The 22,502-nt window shown below is 41.8% G+C and overlaps 1 long non-coding RNA gene across 1 annotated transcript; it reads right to left on the reverse strand.

Moving 5' to 3' along the window:
• Positions 1-1,147: 1,147 nt before the first annotated feature.
• LOC116660536 lies at positions 1,148-21,226 on the reverse strand. Its single transcript, XR_004316124.1, has 6 exons — positions 20,961-21,226; positions 20,055-20,670; positions 11,070-11,351; positions 9,906-10,168; positions 1,748-8,606; positions 1,148-1,223 (listed from the first exon to the last, which is right to left on the reverse strand). It is a non-coding gene; the product is annotated as an uncharacterized LOC116660536 (long non-coding RNA).
• Positions 21,227-22,502: the final 1,276 nt, after the last annotated feature.

Raw genomic sequence — 22,502 nt, forward strand, 5'->3', positions numbered from 1 at the left:
GGAGAGGAAGCTGAGCGAGGTCTTGCCTCTCACAGAAACGGATCTCAGGATGCCTCTGGAGGGAGGGGTCCCAATCAGGCAAGTCTTTGAACTTAAAATAGCAATGGGCAGACTCAAAGAGATGCAGACTCCAGAATCTTAGCACCACATGGCATCCAGCCTCCCGCACAAGGCAGGAGAGGGGGCCCCACTGGCCTGAAACACTCCTCTGGCCACTGCAACCCTCAAACAGCACAGCTGCTCCCTGGTGCCCACAAATTAAGCCCAGACACTGGGTCTCATGGACAGAGCCCCACACACACTGACCCCAACCAACTGTCCACCCCTCCGTGGACCCCACACTCTTGCCACTTAGGGGTGACCCTACTACCCTCGTCTCTTGGCTTTTGCTCCTGTTCCTTCAGGCTAGAATGTCCTCTTCCCACCTCCTCTCTCTTGTCTGCACAACAGATCCCCGAATTTTCAGAGCCCAACCTCAATCCCTCTCCCACAGAGCACCTGCCTTAGTTCATCCAGGCTCTGGAAACATGCGTGAGAAGACAGGGTCTGGGTCTGGCTCTAGGCCGGTTGCCCTTCCCCCCACCCCACACCCCCACTTCTCCTGGGTTGGGGAGCTCCTCTGCCAGGGTTTCCCTTATTTTGCTCCGTGGCAGGTTATTTGCCAGCCCAAGATGCACCCGACCCACACTGGATGATTGTCTTACATACCTCTGCCCACCCACTTGGGGTCCACCCCTTTCACAAATGGGCTGTTAATATTTTATGAACACCCGGGCCCCAAAAAGGGTCCAGGGAGAGGATGGCAATGGTCAGTCTTCCGGGACCCTCAGCATCACCTTGAACCGCCTGAGCATCTCCATGTGCTCGCCCAATCTCAGGCAGGCTCCCACACACGGACATGCACACACACTCACACTCCAGACATCTGATGGCTGCCCCCTCTCCCAGGCCAGGAGCCTCGGTCCCAGGAGTCGGCCAGAATTCCCATTACCTGTTACATGGACACAAATATTTTTAAACGCCTTATTCTGAAAACCAAAGGATCTCATAGCAAACTCATTATGTGCTGAAGAACCCTACCTGTTGACATCCCTGAACAAGTGTCTCTTGTTCCTATTTCTTTTTTTTTGATTTGCTTTAATTTTTCCTCAGTGGCAGAAGCCGATGTTTCCTCAAAAGGCAACCTACCTTTGTTTCTTGTTTGACTCTTCAAAGCTACTTCACTAAGAAAATGCAGAAATTATTTTATTTGGGAAAGGAAATGATGAAGTGAGGAAATATAAAAGAAAACACAAGGTGTACAGACCTAGAACTGTCTTGTAATCACACTGGAATTAGTTTAACACCAGCGACAGTTAATTCATTACAGGATGTTTTGTGCTGATGGTTCTGAGGATGGAATTAACTCAGAAATGCTACACAGTGTCATTCTCTGAACTTAGCCCTTCTACAGCAATCTTTCTGAAACTCTGTCTTCCTTGAAGGTCACCACCGTGAACTAAGGGATTTATTTTCAAAAAGGACTGCTAACAAGAGAAGGATCAATATGAGCCAGTTTAAATTCTGATTTTTCCCCAGGGGTTTGATTTAGGCTCTTCTGTTGGGAGGCACTCTCGGGAACCAAGTCACTGGCAGCAAATGCACCAAGTCAAAGAGCCACAGGGACAGAGGGTGACAATGCATTTAGCAGGGAGTACTAGCTCTTTTCCCATAAATAAAAGGAAGAGTAGGACAATGTGTCTAGTACCTTGGCTCGAAGGATATAATTGTCTTGACTCAGTTGGAATAGTTCCTCCTCCTGCTGTCTCTGTAGTTCCTCCATCTTATCTTCCAAAGCTCTCGCTCTTTTTCTGAGAATGTGACTGTAATCCACTCCCCGAGGGCCTGTGCCCCTCTGCATTTTCCCTCTGCTTCCTGAACTCTTTCAAACATAGTCAGTTTTGCTTCCTTGTTCCCACCACTGTATCCTGAAGAATCCTTTTAAGGAAAAGCATTACTTTGGTGTGGAGAGTTATATATTAGATTTGAACACAGTGGTTAGGGGAAAAAAAAAACACAAATGAAAATGACATGGTTAACAATGTTCTACTACACAAGAAAATCCATAAATGTTCAGTAAGAGTGAGTGAGTGCAGTATCACTCAGTGCAGAAGAAATTTCATTATTTATAATTTAATTTTAACATATAATTATAGACCATACAACCATTATGAATATTACTGTGAAATTCAACATCTAGATTCAGAAACCTAACACAGGCATCAGTTTCTGAGGGGCCCTCAGACTTCTCAGGGAGACATGCAGCTTTCCCCGTGGGAAGCTGGAGCTGCGGGCTTGGTGACTCCCACTCCAGATATTCCTAAATGTCATAAACAATGGATAAAAGCACCACAAATACAAACTATGCTGAATGTGCATTTGGCAATTATGTAACAAGAAGCACTAATGCAACGGGAGCGCTGAGACAAGTGAGGATCTCACAGCAGGCAGGTGCATAACAAGCGCCCTCACACAGCCGTCCCCCTGCACGCAGGGCCCTGCACGCGGGACCCCTGCCCGGAATCGGCCTCTAATCCATCTGACGTGGAGGCCGACTGACCCAAGGCTCATGTCCAATGACACATGGAGCTAAATACATGCGAGGAGAATGTGGATCGGGATAATTTCAGGTTTTGTCACTTTTAAATAAATTACTCTTTTAAATGTTCACAGAAATAACTAAAAATATCTAAAAGAGGAATCAAAGAGCAGCTGATAACTCTATGAAGCATTTTAGTTCAGATTAAGTGGGCTTTAAAGAACATTTTTCTATATAAAGTATATCAAGGTATAATATCACTGGAATAATATAAATTGCATGGAAAGTAACAACTAGTTTAAGTTTGATTAAAGAAATAAATGATAATCCTGCTCTAATACTGTGATATCATACATCACATTAGAAAAAATGTTATTCATGTATATTTTGGTCAAATTTTTGGCTTTTAAGGTACCTCATAAATCCCCAAACAGCAGAAATATTTCTAAGACCAATAATTATTCAGTTAATAATACAAAAATAAAGTTTCAGGGAACTCCCTAGAAGAGATTCGGAGGCCTGTACTCAAACCCTGCAGGTCCTGAACTGACTCCTAGGGAACGTTTCCCTGACTGCCTTTGAGGTAAGTGAAGAATTAAAATTTTATATTTTTAATATAATTTCTTTAGGGTGTTAACTTTTTAAATGCAAAGTTTACTTCTTTCATTAAAAGTGAAATAAGTGGTTCTTAAAGATTTGGAAACTACAGAAAAGTCAAAAGAAGAAACAAGTCCCCAAAAGTACCTCATCCCAAGATTTCCTTCAAATCTTTTCCAGGTTTTTTCCTTATAGAGTAGTAATCACATTTAATTGGACAGTTTGATGTAGAAGGTTTTCTGTAGAAACCTCTTAAAGCATTCATAAAGGATTTGTTTGAGTCATTGTAAAATCAGGCCATTAATCCCTCCAAGTCACTGGAGGACCAGTAACGTGGCCAGTGAAGGGGTCAGACCCGCCAGCACTGTGATTCTCCCCAGGACGGGGCGGCGGGAGTGTGGCGGGTGGTTCTTGCTCCAGCTGCAGTCAGCCAGTGCTTTTACACCAGAATTCTCCCTTCCTGAGTTCTTCATTTTGATTTCTCGATAAGTTGTTATTTTTCAGTAATAATACATGGACAGTATCTTTTCCTTTTATACAGAAAAGAAAAGTTGCTTAGATATGAAATTCAAACATGAAAACACTGCAGAATTTGGGACTTCTGAGCCCTTCTTAAAAAAACAATGGATTAAAAAAATTCAGTCAAATTATAAGGCAATCAAAATAATTCCAGAATGGAGGAGCAATGGCTAATGGACTGGTGAGAAGCGTTCTGGCTCTGTAATAACCAGAACCAAGATCCACTTTCAAACGCTTAAGGGAATTACAGCTGCTGGAGAGAATATAATAAATATATTAATTATAAATAATATAACCATATGTAAATATATATAATGATATATGACACATACATTATATATAGTATATAAAATAAAGTTATAAATAATATACTTATTAAAAAATAAAACCAACAAAAATGGGTAGGAGTCATGCAAGTAGGGGATGTAAGAGTTTTACTACATATTTAATAGAAGGGAAAATTGATCGTGTATAAAACTGGAAAAAGCAGTTAAAAATAACAATACAGCTTTGGCAGTCTTTCACACGTTTTCATAATCTATGTTCGTGAAGGGACCTTTTGGGATGTAACATTTCTCAGGATGAAGTTTCTTTTTCTTCTTACAGATTTAAGTAAAATGAAACCTAATGTTTTAATGAAAAGAACTGATAAAGTGTGATCTGTTCTTATAAAATGCTTCTTCCATTTTTATTTGTCCACGTGCCTGCCTGTCTCCTCCCTTCCAGCTCTCATCCCCGCTTCCTTCCATCTGCAGGACACACACATGAGAGGCATAGAATGAGGCTCACCCACTGTGACACCAGCTGTTTCTGGCTAAATTATTGCTTCCTTTTTACTTTTCTGTATTTTTGAATTTAAATAATGAGCAAATATTCCTTTTGTGACAATAAACATACTAATCTAAAAATAAAAACACGAGTCGACAGTCAAAGAAAATTAATTTAGAATAAAAAGGAAAATCACCACATGGCAGACACTGCTAGCTGCCAACCTCCCCTTCCTCCCCACTAAAATTTTGCCCAGTTAAAACACCCCTTTAGCTGGCAATGTGCCAGTTAAAAACACCCCTCTCCCTGGACTCCATGCACCTGGGGTTGGGTGGGGGGCAGGGGCACAGGATCAAAGTTCTGACCAGTAAGATGAAAGCAAAAATTTCCAACATGGGGCTTCCAGGACAGCGACTACTTCTCTGATTAAGCTGCTGAGTTAACGGGTGTGCACCTTTTACCCTTCGCCCTCTTCCTCATGACAGGGCTGGAGGTTGTGCAGCCATCTTGTGACAAAGAAGACTGAAGTCACAGACTAGGGATTTTGCAGCAGGAAAGAAGGGGTCTGGTTCCTGGCACAGTTGCACCAGCTCTGAATAAGCTGGCCCAGGCTTCCTGGTTATGTGAAAAAGAGAAGCCTTCGAACTGTGTCAGCCCCAGTAATGAGGGGCTGCTCCCTGGGAACCAGGGCTGATGCCAAGCAGTCTCTAGACTTTTGGTACATGCGCCTCTGGCTCAGAGGCTGCTTCTCTGGCACCCAACCTGTGACAAGTAACAACCACCCCCAAGGAATTCCAGTTCTTTGTAATAAAACTAAAATCACTCTGGCAATTTTCCAACAAAAAGAGAGATTTTTTAAAAAATCATACTTAACAGAGACTCTAATGAGAAAAAGTAGATCAGTACAAAAACAGAAAATCACAGTTTGCCATTGTACTCAAATAAATATGAATTTTAGTGATGTGTTTTTATTTATTTTGGCAGTAGCAAACACTATGAAATTTTGAAATCAGGGAAAATGTTCATAAAAATATTGTTGCCTTCACCTATCAACCTCTATGCCATCCCCCTCATTTCCATCGACTGTGACCTGACGTCTGGCTTCACTCTTAGTAATTTCCAACTGCACACCAGAGACCCTTCAACTCCCTCCTTGTGCACATCTCTCTGCCCCAGCTGCTCTCTCCCACGGGCTTTCCAGGTCTTTTTCTGTTGCCAGTAACACAACCGTGCCCACATCTCAGTCTTAGGCATTTACCCTCTGGCAGTCCTACCCCCACCAGGCGTGCCCTCTGGCACCTGGATGCCCACAGCGCTTGGGCCCCCGGGACTCACTCTGTTGATCCTGTGTGTCTCATACTGTCCACACCCCTGATGTCTCTTCTTCCTTCACGACCCCGCTTACATCCCAGACACATGGGCAGCTCCTTCCTGCTCCTCTCTCAGTCCACTGCACTCATTGGGCAAAAACCACTTCTCTTGGTAAATCCAACTACACAACTATCAACACCTGCAGTCGTGTGGGAGAAAGTGGCTGTACACTCATAGATACACACACACCTCTGCCTGCCTGCTCCCAGCTCACATTCACGGTCACCAACCTGTTGCAGACTTCCTGCTGCTGGGAGCCCAGCCCTCCAGGAGAGCCCCCCCACACCTGCTCCCCTCCAGCACCCTGGCCCCATCCTCACTGCTGCCTCATCACAGCACATTTTACTTCTCAGAGGAAGTGGAGGCAACCAGAGGAAATCATCCCCATCTCTCACCACTTCTACCCCTACCAGTACCCACACCCACCCCTCCCCTCCTCCTTTCTGCCTTTCCACAGATGAACTGTCCATGTTCCCACCTGAAGCCAACCCTCCCACTGTGCCCTGGACCCAATTACAGCCCCTCTACTCGAGGACTCTGCTCTACGACTCCTCTCATCATGCACTTCTTCCCAGCTACTGCATCTTTCCAAAAAGCACATTCTATTGTTCATTCATACCACGATTTCTCTCATTAAATTCAAAACAAGGCAAATGAAAAAGCTTCCCAACTCCACCCTCCTGCCAGCTACTGCCCCCCCCACCTTTTACACCCTTTCCTCCAGAGGTCCACCTTGAAGTAGCCAATTCCACTTCTCCTGTTCCCACTCAGTTTGCCTTTCACAGCCACAGTTGCCCATGGAAACTGCGTGTCCAATGCAGACAGCCTCCTTCCTGCTAAACTCCAAGGTCAGCTGTCAGTCCTCATTCTCTCTCAGCAGCAGCAGACACAGATCTACTCTCCTCTATATACTCTCTCCACGTGTCTTCAGGAATGCACATGCTCAGGTTGCCTCAACCTTGCTCTGTCCTTGCAGGTTACTCCTCTCCCTCTTTAGGTCAGCATGCCCCAGGCTCAGGCCTTGGGTTTGCTTTTTCTCTCCAGATATGCTCCCTTGATAATCTTTTTTTTTTTTTTTTTTTTTTTTAGTTTGTTTTGGGAGGGTAGGGAGATAATTAGATATATTTACTTACTTAACTTCTTCTTCTTTTTTTTTTTTTTTAAATGGAGATACTGGGGATTGAACCCAGGATCTCGTGCATGCTAAGCATACACTGTACCATATGAGATATACCCTCCCCACTCCCTTGATAATCTTTGTCAAGTCTCAGAGAATATTACATCTAATGAAGTAAGTCAGATGGAGAAAAACAAATACTATAGATCACTTGCTTGAGGAGTCTCAAAAATAATACAAATGAACATATATGAAAACAGAAAGACTCACAGACAGAAAAGAAACTTGTGGTTAACAAGGGGAGGTGGGGGGAGGACAAATTAAAGGTACAGGATTAATGGACACAAACTACTGTACATAAAATAGTTAAGCGACAAGGACTTACTGTACAGCACAGGGAACTCTACCCAATGTCTTGTAATAACCTGTAACGGAATATAATCTGCAAAAAAACTGATTCATTTTGCTGTACTCCTGAAACTAACCCAATACTGTAAATCCATTACATTGCAATTAAAAAAAATCCCATGGCTTCAAAAATATTCATTTTTAACAACATTTGATACCTACAGTCCACACCTCCCTCTCAACCCTAGACTCCCATCTAACCACCTCCTTGCCATCTCCACTTGCACACAGAATAGGCATCTCAAAGTTAGCATCTCAGCAGCTCAACTCCTGGTCCTCTCTCCACCCCCAAGCCCACTCTGCCTCCCGCTCCATCCCAGCTGGAGAGGAACCGCATTCTTCCAGCTGCTCAAGCCACATACCCTGCCATCACTCATGACGCCTCTCTCACAACGCCAAAGAACTCTTTTAGACTTTTGACTCTATCTTCTAAATACATCCCCATCCAACTGCTTCTCATTACCACCACTGCCACCACCCTGGATCGGGCCCCATCACTCCCAGCCTGGATTCCTCAAATTCCCTTTTAACTGGTCTCTGTGCTTCTTCCTGTGCCCCTATGGTGTGGGTCTATATTTGTGAGCATATGGTCAATGGCATCAGCCTGAGGAATCTGTCTAAAGGATGCATCAGGTGAAGTCACTGCCATGCTCACAACTTCCCAGGCGCTCACCTTTCCACACTGAGTGAAAGCCCAAGGCTGCTTAATGCCCTAGAAAAGCCGACCATGCCTGTCCCTGTGATGCCCGATCTCCCCTCCCCCTCTCCTTTCTGCTCACTCTGCCCCAGCCATGTGGGCTTCTATGTTGACCCCCAAAATGCCAGGCATTCCTCCCTCTTTGGGACTTTTGCACTGACTGTTTCATTTTTCTGGAATATGCTTCCACACACACCCACACAGCCAATCCCAATTCCTCCTACAAGTCTTCATTCAAAGGGCTCTCTCACCGAGGCCAACCCTATCTTATTCCAAGTGGTGACCTGCTGGACTCCACTGACACTCTTGCTCTGCTTTCTATTTCTCCTTAGCATGTAACATCATTTACTGATTTGTATGCTCGTTGTTAAGTGTCTGTCCCTCCTCATCAGATGACAGCTCCATGAGATGGGGGAGGGGAGGTGGCATTGCCTTGTTTACCAACGTACCTGGAGGGCGTCCAACAGTGCTTAGACCCAGGTCGGTGCCCAAAAACACATATGAATCAATTTGGATAAAGTAAACTTCAGAAATGTTGGGAGTTAGTTTATCTAAAATAAATAGAGTAAATAATATCAAAAACAAAATTTCATTCTCTTGCTCTCAAAGGTACAGACAGGACAAATACTCCTAAAACATTAATGAAAAAACCTCCACACTCTTCTTGATGATTCTAAAATTTGGGAAATGGTCTGAGTGTTTTTCTTAACATTAAGCACTAGATCCAGTGGAGGGTTAGTTACTAACATCAGTGACTAGATGACAGCCGCACAAGCAGACGCTCCACAGAAAAGGAAGAGGAAGAGAACACAAGGTGCCTGTTAGGGGAAGGGATCCGAGGTCCCCATGTTAAGAACAGGAGGAAAGGATGCTGCATCAAGCCAGCAGAATCTGATTCCTGTGCACACAGAACAGCCACCACCCCTGCTGCTCTCCTGCACACGGACAGAGAGGAGCCCTACATCTGACACGCACAGGCTGCTGCAGCGGATGCACAGCCACACAGACAGAAGAGGAGAGACTTCACTGCTGAAAGAATTCTAATACAGTCCAAGTGGTCCTGGGATGGATTGCTGCAGGGAAAGGCAGGGGAGGCACTTTAAGTTGGAAGTGAGTTTCCCAGTGAGGCTAGCTCTCCTCCATCACAGCAGGCAGCAGCGATGGGCTTGGCCGCCTATTCAGCTGAACCACAAAGGAAAACACAAAGTGCTTCTGGCTCTACTGCCCTCCCGCCCCACCAGAGTCTAAAGGCAGCAGGAGCACTGGTCTGACTTGAGCATTTCTATTCCTATTAATAGTGCCGTGGGCTTCTACGTAGGAAACCACCCTTTCCTCCCTCCAAAATGGATGACTCCACCAGGAAATAACTGAGAGAGGCACTGGGATGTATAAACGCACACAGGTGATTGATAAAACATCCGGACTCCCCAACACTAGATCAAACTCACATCCAGATATTTCTCTCTGTATCCACCTTCATTTGTATGTTGCCCTTTGCATTCTGAATTTATAGCTCTTTTCTGGTAAACATTTTGGATATTATAAAGCCAACAAGATGAGGAGGGGTTTGACTCTCCAATCTTATATTCACCTCCCATACTTTCTGGGTCTCATTCAGGAAAACCTAGAACTAATGATAAAAAAAACAAAACAAAAAAAAAAAAACCCTGAACTGAACTGAACTGAATCTATCTTTCAGAGGTGGAATGTAGCACCTTAAGATTAATTTTTTTCTACAAATAAGGAAAGTTCTCAGAAGGAGAGAAGGAAACAGGGAAAATAGAGAATAAGGAAAATGAAATAATACATTATATGTACTAAATTTTATTATGAAAAGTGCATATAATTACCTTTTTTCCCAGCTAGATTTGAGGCAGGGATGGATCTCTAGTTTTTGCTTTTCATAATGTTCTTTGAAGTTCTCTTTTCAAGAGTAGAAAATGTCTTGAATGGTTAACTGGGTTTCACCATAGCCTGAGCTCCTCACTGATGCATAGAATCCACTCTGGGGTGTTCTTTTAAACAAAGGAGGGGCACTTCTGGCCTTCCCATGTGATGGCTGTGTACCAGTCCCAGCCCCTGCTTCTCCAGAACTCAGTCGAGATCTAGAAGTCTGTGCAGAAGTACAAACTCTTCAGTACTTAAACAAACATCAGTGACAGTTGTAAATACGATTTAACAGATGGCAAAACCATAGTGATTACTGAAGAACATGGTTTGTAGAAGGCAAGTAATGACATTCAAGTTCTCCAAGCCTAATTCATCAGAATTTGAGTATTCTGAAGCACATTTTCAAAGTCAGGAGTAAAAAAAAAAAAAACAAAATAATAAAACAAAATAGGTTTGCCAGAGAGCAAGACATGTAATTACAAGAATGAACATGGAGGAGAGTGGGGAAGAACACAGTTGAAATGACTTAAAGTCTTGTATTTTTTCTTCAGCTTTCTCAAGGTAAAAACTGATTATATATATTAAATATATATTAAATAAACCCTGCCTTATTCCTTAAGGAACTGGAGATAGTTTATGGTTAGTTTATGGTAAACACATAAAACCATAAAATAAAAATGGAATACTGGGGTCACAGAGACTATAAATCAGAATAAATCAAGAATACAGAAACAAGGAACAGTGATGTATAAGTTTCTCAACAGTCGCTAACAGCATTTATACAAAATGCCAACTCACCTTTTGCAGAACACATACTGGTAAGATTGAATAAAAAGCACTAGAATAAACTTAATTTTCTTATGCTACTCAAATTCTGGACTATGTTTATTTAAAAAATAAAAAATGTAAAGAATGGCTTCTAAAAGAAAGTTAATGCTATAGTGGCATTTTTAAACCTGGGGACGACAGGGTGTTGTAACCGCTACTGCTCACAGATACCCAGGATCCATGTAGACGTTACTCTGTCATCAGTCCCACTGGTTCACGAAGTACATACCTGTCAACAGTATTCATGTAACTTCATTTATCACTATGTCAAATCAATATAAACTATAAACACTTACCTTATGTATTTTGTCATCCTGGGGTAATAATCAAGGACCAAGAGATTTTTTTTCTTCAAAATATCAAAGTACATTTAATCTATTTGTTCTTCCACAGTATTTACTCTTGAACAGTTATTTTCTGTGCCTTCATTTGTTGACTATTGTAAAACTGTATGCTCTTCATTTTTGTCCAAAAATTAGTTCACATTTTTTGTTTCTTGAGACATAACATTTGGATTCATCTTAAGGGGTAAAGGGTTAACAAATTCAGTTTCTTTATTCTCAGCCAGTTTCTTATAGCTATAAAACAAAACAGGACACAGAGGATGAACCCTGTATGACTCCTCAAAATTAACATATATGTAGACACATGATATACAAGAAAACACATTAAATTATTAACATATATAATACTATTAAATATATTTAATACCTATAACTGTCAAATTAGGTCATTAATGTTAAATATATTACTTACAGTTCTGGTTAACAGAGTATACTCACATAGTGTCACATAATTTTTTAAATTTCAGATAATAATTTCAATACAGTATAATATTAGGGATTTCATGGTTGACTCAAAGATCTGCTTCAAAGGAAAGATAAACCAAATAAGACTGAGATTGCTTTTGTTTCAGAAAAATAAAAAATGAATCTAAATGGTTCTTTTGTAATATATCTTTTATCCATATTATAAAGTCAACATACATTTGAGGCAGGAAAAACATTTCATACATTTCGAGTAGAAACTAAAGAAGCAACCATAATTTATATCAATGAAGCATAAAATATAAATATTAAAATGCATGAATTTCATCACAGTGTAGGAAAATCTTAAAACAAAATCACTAGGATTTTTAAATGAAATCATTCCTGTGGCCTAAAACACTTAAATGCAATGTAACATTTCAGAACATTACATTTTTAAAATATGAGAAATACCCCTTAAGGAGATGTTATAAATGTGGGTGAACATCAGCATATTATGGGAGCTCCAAAAATACAGATATTGTCATTTTCAAATCACCTTAATCATGGTCATTGAGGTCACTTCATTTTGTAATTTATAAAATAAGATTAAAGAAAAGTTTAAGAGGCTACCGATTCAATGAGGTAGATTGGCTTCTCAACAATTTCTAGAAATAACTGTGAGAAGTAGCTGGGATGCTCAGAAAACCTAAGCATCCTTCCTTCTTCGTGGCGGCAGAACCCGGCCGGCCGCTCACTGCTCCCCATGCATGCTGCACGCCAGCTGAACCGCACTCTGCTCTGCCTCCAGTCTACACGGGACCATCACCAGTTCTGGCCTTTAGAATGTGAGGCGACGGTGACCAGAAGTTAAAATTCGTGTCATGAGCTTAGTGGTTGGGTTCTGGGTGGCAAGGAAACTGATACTAGAGGCTGGAGAGGGGCAAACTCACATTTTATGAAAAGTGACAAAACATTTGCTAAGCTGTCACCTACAGTGGTTTACAAGGCCGACCACTGGCGCCTGGGCCTGGGGTCCTCGGCAGAGTCTGAGAATGGCAGGAGAGGACAGGGAGTGAAGTGCCAGCTACTACTGGCTACTGCTGACAAGATACCACGGGAGAAAGATAAGCTCAAGACAGAATGGGCTGGTCTTTAAAGAAGGAATCCAAGGGAACAGAGTCTAGAAACTCAGGGCCTCTTAGGTTCTCTCTCTGCATCTGGACTCAAATGCTAAGAAAAAGCAAGATTTCATGAGAATTCCTGGTTGAAGAGTGACTCAGTTCCTTGGCAAATATCACATTAGCGGTGTCATCTTCAAACTTAAGATTATTGCTCCTCATAATAACCAGACAGATGCAATTAACCTGAGAAAAAAACCCAACAAAAACTAATGTTCTGTTATTGTAGTTACTGGCACATGGGGCTGAGTGGAACCAAACAGATCAGAAGCCTAAAAACTTTTTGAAGGGGCTGTAATGACAAAGATGACAAAGAAACCACAACTCTACTTAAAAAAAAAAAAGCTAGAGACTTGTCTGGCAGCCTTAGAACCACGTACCTGCAGGCAGAAAGCAGGTGGAGAAGAGTGCATTCTCATTGGGCGTCCCCTCCCCCTGAAACCCACATCAGTTGAAGCCAGTGGTGAAGGGACACAAGACCACTGGAACCAGGAGCTCCATGGAACTACATATTTATAAAGCAGTTCCTCCTTAAGAGCAGAATAATGGCCTAATTAAGGAAAATGCCCAACTTGAAGGTAGAGGGTCTTCATAAGGTCTTTCAGTGGCTCTCAAAGCTGTGTTACTGATTGCCATAGCTTCCTCACTCTGCTTTCTGGATAGGAGTGTTCTTACAGATTCACCGTCGTATTGGGTGAGGTGAGGAAGTGACTTGGCTTTCAACTCACTGATTAGTACACAATGAGGAGCTACACTGAAACCTGTCAAAGAGAATCGTGCTTCACCTGGAAACCCTGGCCTGTCAGGTGGATACCATTCTGCATGGGACTCTGGGCTGTTTGCTCTGGGGAGGGGCTGAGTAGGTCTTTGAGGAAGAGTGGATAGGATATTTGGCTGTTAGAAGGGGAGATTCTGGTAGAGACTGGCTAGACACCTACCAAATGCATTTACTTTTCTTTCTGGGCACATAAGCAAATCACACTTCCTAGCCCTCTTGGACCTAGTTTAGCTGGATGTGCTGGTTCTTACCAACACAATGTGGGCTGAAGGGAGGTAACACTCCTGTGATTGGGCAGTTAAAAGGAAGCATGTTAACCATCTATTTCCTTTCCTTATTGACTGATAAGGCCAGGAGGACCTCAAAACCATGTGTTGATGACAGAAAGCCATCTGGGTCCCTAAATGACTATGTGGAGCAGAGTTCCACCCCCAACTCCACTGAGACACGTGGAATTAGGATGTAAGCAAGACAGAAATTGCTGATGATATTAAACTACTGAAATTTCAAGGATTATTTGTTGCAGCAGCTAGGATTACTTATCCTATGGTTTACTAAAGGATTTTTGGATATGTGTACTCAGCTTTCTATTACTGACACTCCTATAATTATTGTTACGCCTTTAATGAAAGTATACTTGTTTTCAGCTTTTAAGCACCAATGTAAACATCTCTATTTAGAACTCACATTACTAAAATGGTGTCAGCTATGCCACCAAAGACATAAGATGTGTAGAAAAGTCCCTTCAGTGACCCAAGTGTAGCCTCAAACAGCAGTGATAAGGGAGCCCAATTAACCCTGTAAAAACACTAACCAGCACCACAGACCAGGGGAGAATGCTAGACTTAGCGGTCAGGTAGACGGGGTTTACGGAAAGCCACAGCACATCACTTTCTCTCAACAAGCACACGCAGTACAAACAAGTCCAGGAAATCACTGCAGGTGGATTTCATGATGAGCATGGAGTCCAAGGAGGGGCTCAAAAACTTGTCTGTTGAAAACACAAATGAACAAATAATACAAGAATGGATGACAGGCTTTTCACAGAAATATTTCATGGAGATCAAAGACCTGACAATCCAAGTGCATTGCTGGGTTATAGCCATGTGATCTTGAACAATTTATTTAACCTCTTTAAGCCTAGGTTTCTTATCTATGAAATGGGGGTGATAATGGAGAATATACCTCATGGGGCTGCTGTAAGAGTAAATGAAATCTAATATGTAAAGAACCTTGCACAATATCAAGCCCACAGTAAGCAGGTGGTAAACATGTTAGCTGTCATCATCTGGTTCTTGTGAGAGCCCTGCCACTAAGTTGGTTCACCTCAGTTTCATGACTTGAATGATGAGGATAAAGATGCCTGACCTACTTATTATAAGGATCTCCTAAGAAAATGGATGTGACACTTGTCTTATGACAAGGTTATTATGTCATGCTACTCTGTGCTGGTGAATGACAGCAAGGCCCCACAAGCTTCCATTAAAAGCTACTGGAGCTGGAACATTTTCACAAAGTCCATTTCTCTTGTGACCAAAGAACTCACCCTAGGAGATGAAAGTATCTATTTTCACCTTTAATAAAAGGTGAAAACACACTTACCCAATAGCTAAGTAACTCCACTTGGAGGTATACAATTAACAGAAAGAAATGTGTGCTATGTGCAGGGAATGCTATGTACAAGATTTACCATAGCAGCACTATTTAAAGAGCCCCAAACTGCACATAACTCAAATGTCCATCAGCAGTAGAACAGAGAAATAAACTGCAGTATATTCTTATGATAGTATCTTAAACTTCAGTGAAAATGAGAAAGCTAATGCCACACACAAAATAGTATACATCTCACAAACACAATGCTGTATGAAAGCACCGGGGGGATGGGAGAGCAGATACATAATCCTGTTTCCATTAAATTCAAAAACAAGACAAACTAACCTCTGATCACAAAGTCAGAACAGTAGTTAACTCTGGGGTGAATAGATTATTTGACTGGGACAGGACACAGGGAAGCTTCAGAGTACTTGATAGGAAGGTTTGGATTTAGGTTATGGTTACATAATTGTGTTCACTTTGTAAAAGTTCATCAATATAGAAAAGTTCATTTCTGGTCAAGATGGTGGAGTAGCAGGACCATGAGCTCACCCCTCCTCACGCCTACAACAAAATCACAACTGACTGCTAAAAAGCCATCGAGAAAAAAGACTGGAGCCTAGCAGAAAAGATCTGCTTCAACTGGAAACAGGGAGCCACAGGAGGACAGCAGGAGGGGTGCGCTTGCAATACAGTCAGGCCCCATACCCGCCTATGTAAGTTTAAAAAGCTAAAGCTCTAAACATTCTTATAAACAATGAACAGTACATATATGTAAATTTTTAAAAATATGTGCAGTATATTGTGTATATGGATTTCCATGCAAATTTCTTGTATATGTGCAGTCAAATTATAACATCTACCTAATAAAACTGAAAAACAAAAAAAAAAAATAAAGACCTACTGTATAGGACAAGGAACTATATTCAGTTTCTTGTACTAACATATAATGGAAAAGAATCTGAAAAGAAAATGTGTTTATGTATGTATATGTATAACTGAATCACTTTGCTGTACACCCAAAACTAACATTGTAAATCAACTACACTTAAATAAAAAAGTTACAAAAAAAATTTTAAAAAGCAGCAACACAAAAAATTCAACCTTCCAAAACTTGAGGAAACCTGCAACATCCAGGCTGGCTGTTTTCTCTGGCTGGATCCACAGACCGTTGTTCAACTTCAGTGCTAGCACGGACCCTAAAACTCTCACATGTATTTGTTGTTCAAACACAATAATGAGCAATGAATGGGGACTATTCCATGTTCACAAACAAGTCAATGCCAGACATTATGAACTAATAAATTGTGTGAAACCACCAGACTCCAATCCAGTTTTAGAACAAGACTATCCACTCACTGCAGGCAAAGGCATGGTCACTGTTAAACATTATCCAAATTCAAAAAGTACACAAAATATATCAGGAAGTTCTTCCACATAGTCACCCAAAGATATAATAATCCACCAAAACTCAACCTGTCACTAAAGAAGGCAAAGGAACCCAATGACTTTTGCCCCATTTATGCACCAAGAAATGCACTGCTGTCTTTCAGTTCCTCTTTATTTATTACACCCACCATCACTCTAGATTTTCATAAGCAAATCTTTCTTTAAATATCTATATAATAAATCTTATTTATTTAAAATGTAACTTTTTCTCTCCTCCAGTACCTTCTGACCTCCTCAATAAACTAACAATCATGGTGCTGACTTGTTTCCAAACAACCACTCAGATTAGAATCAAACATCATCATTTTAGTCAAAATGGTCTGCATGTCTGATGTTACTGTTTGCATTTAATCAAATGCAAACCATACTCTCTCAGGGCATCTTAGGTCCCCATGTCTAGTCAAGTTCATAGTCAAAGATTTTTTTAGGAGTTCTCGGGCCTGCAGGTATTTCCATGATCATTACAAAAGTACTTCTTTTTTAATTAAAAAGTTGTCTATAACATGCCTTGTAGAGAAATTTTTATTTCAAAACTAAAACTAAACTCTGGGCTTCAATCAAGATGACATATTCCAGGACGTTTCTAATGCCCTGAAGGAAAATAAGGATATTTACTATGTTTGAAAAAGGCTGGACTGGCTGAGTTCAAAGATAATGCTCTACCAAAAATTCCCCTAGGGATCACTCCTCTCTCCCCCACTAAGCAGAGCCCCCTTCCTGCATGCTCAGATTATTTATAATACCTGGAGATAAGAATGACCAATCCCAATGTTCACAGCAGAACTATTCACAATAGTCAAGACACGGAAACAACCTAAATCTCTACTGATAGATGACTGCATAAAGATGTAATGTATTTATACAATGGAATACTACTCAGCCATAAAACAGAATGAAATGACATTTGCAGCAATATGGATGGACCTAGAGATTATCATAATAAGTGAAGGCTGACAGAGAAAAGCAAGTATCATATAATACCACTTATATGGGGAATCTAAAACCATGATACAAATGAACTTATTTACAAAACAGAAACAGACTCACAGGCATAGAAAACAAACATATTTTTCAAAGGGGAAAGTTGGGGAGAGGGATAAAATAGAAATTTGGGATTAACAGATACATACTACTATATATAGAACAGATAAACAACAAGGACCTACTACATAGCACAGGGAACTATATTCAGTATCTCTTAACCTATAATGGAAAAGAATCTGAAAAAGAATATATAACATAATATATATAACCTAATTACTTAACTGTATACATGAAACACTGTAAATCAACTATACTTCAATTTTTAAAATCTACAAGTAAAGAGAGTGAATCGTATAACATCTACCAGGTAGTTACTTGTAAGTCAAATACTGGATTTACATAATAAACATTCTACAGATTTAAAAAAAAAAAAAACGACCAACTTGATGTTCAATACTATACTGTCTTTCCTAGGCCAAAATGCATTTCAACATACTAGGTCTAGATACTTCATGTTAACATCACCAATCCTGTAGGAATAATGATAATTAGAAAAAACGACAAGAAAAGAGATGGCTTTCTTTATCATCTCTGAGAAAGTGAACAATTTCCACAGAAGATGCTTTACATGCTTTACTCATTTTGTTACACTCATTATTAGTCTTCAGCTATGAATTTATAGAAGGTATTTAAATGACTGAGTAAGAATTTCTTATAACTTTAAAAAGAGAAATGCCAGATTCTGCTAACCTCCTTTACCCATTTATGTGTAAGAAGGAGATCTTTGTCACAAGACATTAAAACTTTAGTGAGCACAATCTCTTCTTGAAATCATCCAATCTTCCGGAAGGGTGATTTGCCATTCTAACAGTAAAACAATTTTTACTGGAATCAGCCTGATTCATCTTACATACAGTATCACAGGTAAATAAGAAAAAAATAAGTAACTATAAATCTTGAAACACAAGAAGAAAGAAAAAAGTCTTACTTTGGAAGAAATGTCAGTTTGCCACATTCCAACCAGAAAGTAATTTTCAAACCAAAGATTTCATTTATCTCAGAAAAACACAAATGCATTGCCTAAATTTTAGAAGATATATATTGTTAATCCTATCTTATTCCTTGAAAATTACTGCCTAGTCACACAGAAATATTGCAACACTTTGGCATAAGAAGAAAAGCATCTTACCAGTCTTTATACTTAACAGTTTCATTAGAAGACTATACTTAAATCTCATTTCTAAGAGCTTCAAATGGGCATGGAACACAGACACACACACACCCCTATATTGTTTATATTAATCAGCTTTTATAAAAAGTGACTCACATCTCAAAGGTTTTTCTTTTTTTAGGGCCTTGTCCAGTTCTTCTGGATGAATATAAGGTACAAATAGGAGACAACGCATAGGAAAAGCCAGACTCAGAGTGATTTCCTATAATTTCCTATAATTCTCTGTGCCCACCTCATACCAAATCCTCTGAAGCTTTACAGAACCACTAGAGCAGGGTCACAAACCTCACACAAAATAAGATCTTGCTGGAATCTGTTACTCTGAGAGATCTCTTCTCAGGCAAGTGGGGCTGGACAACCAGCAGTGGGGCTCTGAGTGTGTGCTGCCACCAGGGCTGAGGCAGACATCTACAAAGATGCTCTGTGCTGGTAAGGGCATGAGAAGCAGTCATGGCTGTAGGAGTCCAGCAGGTTTTTATGAAAGAAAAACAGAAAGATAACCGGGGAAAAGGCAAAGCTTTAAACTATGCATATTCTGAAGCTTCAGTTCTACTTCTAGAAACAGAAGGATGTGCCTTAAGACTTGTCTATAAGATTCTCATCACTGATGTTCATAACAGCAGGAAAACGATGTGGGGGGTTACGGGGGAGGTACCAGCTCAACAATCCATCTGTAAATAACCATCTAAGTAAACCACATACTTACTTCATACAATGAAAAACAGTGTCATACAATGAAATATAAGGCCACCATTAAAATGAAGTCATTGGGCATTTATCCCAGAAAAATGAAAACTTATGTTCACACAAAAATATCTACACAATTGTTCATAGCAGCTTTATTCAAAATAGCACAAAACTGGAAATCACCCAAATATCCAATCAACCAATACATCTTTAAATAAAATGTTATAGAGCCATACAATGGAATACTATTAAGCAAGGAAATAGCAACAAACTACTGACAGGTGTATCAACTTGGATGACTCTCCAGGGAACGAGACTGAATGGAAAAAGCCAATCCCAAAAGGTCACATACTATATGATCCTTATGTACAAGGAAATAAGCTTTTAAAGGCTTCTATCTCTGGAGCACCAATTTGTGTTAAGCTGATCCTCCCAGGGAACACACCTAGCTTTTATCAGCAGTCTGTTAAAGTGAACGGCTTAAAAGAACTGCATCCATGACGATGGATATTAATGAAACTTACTGTGGTAATCATTTTGTAAACTATACATATACCAAATCATTATACCTAAAATGAATGAAATATATATATCCATTGTATCTCAATAAGAAAAATAAATAAATAGCTTACCCCTGGAAAGTTCTGAAACAGGAGTATCTAGGGGCAAGCAGTGATCCGCAGCAACTCCATCTCCTGCTTAGAGGGCCGAGAGCGCCAGGTGGGTCTTACAGGGAAGAACCAGCTACCCAACATTTTCTTGCTGGAATGAGGCAGCTGTGTTCCCCGTGCTCAGTGCACCTGCTGCAGTGGCTGGTCCGGGTCTGGGGTCCTGCCCTCCACGAGCCAGCAGCCTGGCCAGGCTGAGTCCTCAAAAAGCAATCCAGAGTCCAGTGCTCCGGCCCTGCCGCAGTGGATCGCCATGGCCCAGCCTTCCCGACCACCGCTGTCCTCCTGGTCCTACTCCTCCCGGATCAGGGGGTCAGTGGCGACATCCCCAAGGTCTTGGCCCGGTTCCCATGGAGATCTGGCCTCACCAGTGACCACCTACAGGAGCACGCTTGGCACTGGGGCTTGAACTCTGGGTCCAGTTCCACTCAGAGCGAAGAGAGCAGGGCCTGGGAGGCCAGCGCCTCTGCCGTCTCCAGCGCTCGCGGGCCCCGTCTTGGGCTCCCGCGCTCTCTCGCGCGCAGGGGCGGGCTGCCGCGGGGGAGGGGTGGGTCTCCGACACCCGCGCTCCTGCCACCGCCTGAGGGAGAAGGGAGGAGAGAGAAGGAGAAATGACCACCCCAGGCTAGATCCCACTCCTCAGTGAGTCCTTGCCCCGCTGCCAACTCTGCCTCCCCGCCCACATACCCGACCACACTGCGCAGGCCTCCCAGAAGCCGGCTGACCTAGGAGTTGCGCCCGCCAACCTGGGGCAGCGGAGGCCGCCCCCAGGCCAGGCCCAGGGGGACATGGGAGAAAATCCACAACTCACCTGGGCAGCCACCCCCACCCCCTGACCTCACTGTGCTTGCCTCCCGGGAGCCGACTGACCTGGAGACGTGCCTCCGGTGAACTTGGGGCAAAAGAGGCTGCCTGGAGGCCAGGTCGTTGTGGATTTGGAAGCAAAATGACCACCTCTCTGGGGCAGCCCCCCTACCCTCAGCGCCGCTGCTGCAGCCACAGCTGCCACCCACCCCCTGAGTGCACCAAGCCCACTCCCCGGAGCAGGCGGACGTAAAGACGTGCGTCTGGCGAAAGTCGGGGGAGCAGAGGCCAGGCCCAAGGAGACATGGGAGAAAATCCGCCGGCTCACCAGGAGCACCTCCCTCCCCACGCCGCCGCCGCCGCCGCCGCCGCCGCCGCCGCCGCCGCCGCCGCCGCCGCCGCCGCCGCCGCCGCCGCCGCCGCCGCCGCCGCCGCCGCCGCGCCCCTCCTCCCACCCCACCGCACGGAGCCCACCTCCCGGGAGCCGACTGCTCTGGAGATGTGGGGTCAGTGAAATTGGGGCAGCAGAGGCCGCCCCCAGGCCAAGCCAAAGGGGGCAAGGGAGAAAATCCTGCGGCTCATACTTTTAAAACTGTTTCTCTTTAATTTTTGTTTTTCGGGTGTAATATAAATTAAAAAATACTATACAAAAAGAAAAACAAAAAGCTCCAAAGTGGACTTGAGAAGTATAAATATCTTGGAGCCTATGTAATAAAACCTATGTTTGATTATAAAGCAAATACTAAATTCATATTAATATAAATTGTCATTGTCCAGCTTGCTATGCTAATGCGTAAGTAAAACTTATAGTATGCAGAAATAAAACATTTAGACTTAAGTAGAAGATGAGTTAAGGAAACTTTTAAGTGTGGAGGGGAAAAAATTGTACATTTTAAACTATCTCATAGGTTGAAAATTCTAAGATGTCCATTTTTGTGTTGATAGTATCAAGATTTAACGATATGTAAGGCCTACAGTATAGTAGGAATACAGCTGTCTGCACATAAATGAATTGGCCTAGTCATTCACTGTGCGTGTTCTCAAAGAAATGTTTGTTTTGTGTTGAAGCAATTCATAGTGTATTCAGAACTGCAAAGCTGCTACTGAAGCTATTAGTTCAGGAAAATACAAAAACAAAATAAAAAATGGGCACATGTGCTCCGGAGCAGTTTTGTCTCCTTTTGAGAGTCCTCAGGCCTTGTGCCTCTTCTCCCAGGAGTAGTGTTTTTCTTCTGTGAAGTGTTTTATCAACTTGGACTGCTGACCTTTGTTTGAAATAATCCATCAAGGCATGAATCCTATTGCATGGTTTTCCACTACAAGAAGATAAAAATCTAAAACATATTTGAATTTCATCTTACTACTACTTTTATTATATAAACGTAGTACTGAAAACTATATTTTATTTGGTTGAGTGCTAAAGCTTTTAAATCAACTAGCTGATTCAGAGAGGAGTAAAATTTATTCTTGCAGAAAAAAATACTAAAAAAATACTAATAAAGGTAATGCTAATGATAATTGTTTGTAATATTGAAAGCTTGTTAAAAATGGAGATCTGAGGCATCTCCCCAAGCCTTCTAAATCAGAGTGTGCATTTTAACAAGATTC

The sequence above is a fragment of the Camelus ferus genome, chromosome 29 (genome assembly GCF_009834535.1).
Source record: "Camelus ferus isolate YT-003-E chromosome 29, BCGSAC_Cfer_1.0, whole genome shotgun sequence".
Classification (NCBI taxonomy): domain Eukaryota; kingdom Metazoa; phylum Chordata; class Mammalia; order Artiodactyla; family Camelidae; genus Camelus; species Camelus ferus.